Raw genomic sequence first — 3,217 nt, forward strand, 5'->3', positions numbered from 1 at the left:
GTGAGATATGGATGGGTGTGCATTGCAGGTGAGATGCGGACGGGTGTGCAAGTGAGATATGGACAGGTGTGCACTACAGTTGAGATGTGGACAGGTGTGCACTGCAGGTGAGATGTAGACTGGTGTGCACTGCAGGTGATATATGGATGGGTCTGCACTACAGATGAGAAGTGGATAGGTGTGCACTGCAGGTGCGATATGGACGGGTGTGCACTGCAGGTGAGAAGTGGACAGGTGTGCACTGCAGGTGAGATGTGGAAGGGTGTGCACTGCAGATGAGATGTGGATGGGTGTGCACTTCCTGGGTTCCCATCTAAGTAACCCAAGAAAAGTAAGATGTTGCTTTATATCAAAATAGCTATTAGTCAGATCAATAGTAAATTACAGCTCTATTCTTTCTTAATTAGATTATTAATATATCTGGAATACAGACTTAATGAACTTCAAATCTGGAACTACATGGTCTGAAAAGACTTGAGCTTATTTAATTTTGGCCCTAGGTATATGCGGTGCATCTGTAAAAAATAGAGAAAAATCTTTTGTCTCCCATCTGATGTGTGTTCTCTGTCATTGCAAATGGCACTTGCTATAGAATAGACTTTTTCAATTTTATAACAATGCAACATATTTTGTATGTAAATATCATAAAGTAAAATGCCACTAATGTGTGTTGTGTCACTAAAGTGATATATTACCATTCACTTTCATTTTTTATTTTATTCTTAATTATCAATCAACACCTTCCTACATTTTGCCCAAGCAGACTGTATCTTTACACTCAGTCACCTCTCTCCTTAATCATCTCCTAGGTTAAGGTGTCTATATTGGGCCACAATATTTTATGCTAGACTCACCCAATATTTTCTGAATAATTAATCCTCTTTCCTTCAGTGTTCCTAGGGACAAAACACAGAGATTTTTGAGCCTTCTAGATATTTGCTCTCTCCCTATTAGTTGTATCTCTAATACCATTTTTAATTTTATTTTTTTAATTAGCATGGGATGTGATGATATATTGTTTACATTCTACAAAAGTGATTTTCAGAGCAATATGTAACAGCAAGAAGATGGTTGAGAAAATCATAACTTTCTGTTGTACACTGATGTAATATGTGCTGCGGGGCTGCGTCTCCGGCACCCAGCCGCCCACATGGCTAGCTTATGCCCCGAAATAATTACACGGAAACTGTATTCTTTTAAACACTGCCTGGCCCATTAGTTCCAGCCTCTTATTGGCTAGCTCTTTCATAGTGATCTAACCCATTTCTAATATTCTGTGTAGTACCATGAGCTGGCTTACCAGGAAAGATCTTAACCTGTATCTGTCTGGAGTGGGAGAATCATGGCGACTCCCTGACTCGGCTTCTTTCTCCCAGCATTCTGTTCTGTTTACTCCGCCTACCTAAGGGCTGGCCTGTAAATGGGCCTTGGCAGTTTCTTTATTATTTAACCAATGACCTTCCTCCATCAGTACACAGAACTTACCCAACCATCCTGGTCCACTGAATCCCAGTAGGTTCTGTAACAATGGAAACAACACTCTCGAGAGTTCACACTGTAAACAGCTCTCATCATAGTGTCTTTCATACAGACCTTGCCACTGACAAGCAGACAAGGCAAAGAATACCCTGGAGTCTAGATGAAACCAAATGAGAATATGGCATTTAGAATGACTTAAAAACTTAGACTTTTCTCAACAGTGAGACATGTTTGCTTCAGGCAGCAACAATTAGTTCAGAAAGGTTGATAGGCATTGAAGAAACTTCTTATGGAATTTGCCTTCAATGTGGCAAGGCTAGCTATTTGGGCAAGAAATTGCTCTTACCTGGACTGCTTGATGGTAGCTGTATGAACTGGACATGCAGGAGCCCCATACAAATAATTGCTGAACTTTACAAAAGATTAGATAGTTCTTCAGGGTTCCTGCTTCACAAAAGAAACAGCCAGACATTCTGCAGGACGCAGAAGAAAGCAACAGATGAACTTTATTAGTACAAGGCAGAACATATCTTCAAATTTCCTGATTCACTGAAAAGTTCACCAGATATTATGGGCCTGTAGGTTGACAATGGATGCCCCAATGTTACAAAAAACTTTGGAAGACTGTTCAGGGAGCAATATGTCTCTGTCATTTTTAGAATGTTGGAAGTTGCTTACAATGCACTTCCTGTTTACTTAGGTAATATTATATCTTTCTAGGATCTTTGATAGAGTTGAAGACTGATAATTATAGTCATAGTTTTCCTTAGTTATAATAAAAGATAAATTAGATATAAAACTTTAGATCACAAAAATAAAACAGATGATAGAATGTTTTCTTTAATTTTGCCAAATACAAATAGATTAAATATTGTAACTGTAATTCTTGATTGAGACCTGTTTTGTTATTTGCAGTTTTACAATATTAAAGTTAAAAACTTCTTTTTTAATTTAGACTGAAAAGGGAGATGATGTGGGACTCCACTCTTTATACTGTGAATACGTTTTGTTGCCATTGGTTAAGAGAGAAGCTTCTTTTGGCCAACGCCTTAACAGAATACAGCCAGGCTGGAAGACAAATAAAAAGAAAGTAGGCAGCATCAAGGAGATTCCATGTAGTTACCAGAAAAAAAACAGACAATGGAACATTAATGGCTCTAACAACAACAACAACACCCACACCACCACTACCACCTTTACTACCAGTACCACCTCCATCACCACCTTCACCTTCACTACCACCTCAACCATCAGCACCTCAACCATCAGCACCTCAACCACCTCCACCACCAACTCATGACCACATCCACCTTTACCACCACCATCACCACCACCTCCATCACCACCTTCACCACCTCCACCAATTTCACCACCAACTAACGACCAACACAACCTTTACCACCACTACAACCACAACTACCATCACCTCCAGCACCATCTCTACCATCACGACCACCACCACCCTGACCACCAACATCTCCACTACCACCTCACCAACAACAACTACACCACTTCCACCTTCAAAACCTCCACCAACAACTCCATCCCCTCCACCACCAATTCTACCACCACCTCCACCACCACCACTATACTCACAACCACCATCACCTTTACCAACACAAATACCACGACTACCACCACTTCCAGAAACATCACCACCAACACCACCAACACCTCCATGACCACCACATCATTTCTACCAACATCTCTACCAACACCTCACTACCACCACCAACAA

At 40.6% G+C, this 3,217-nt stretch overlaps 1 pseudogene; it reads right to left on the reverse strand.

Annotated features, from left to right (window-relative positions):
* Window positions 1-3,217, reverse strand: part of LOC130862527 (non-receptor tyrosine-protein kinase TNK1-like) — a 414,731-nt pseudogene that overhangs the window by 68,253 nt on the left and 343,261 nt on the right.

Source organism: Chionomys nivalis, chromosome 20 (assembly GCF_950005125.1).
Source record: "Chionomys nivalis chromosome 20, mChiNiv1.1, whole genome shotgun sequence".
Classification (NCBI taxonomy): Eukaryota; Metazoa; Chordata; class Mammalia; order Rodentia; family Cricetidae; genus Chionomys; species Chionomys nivalis.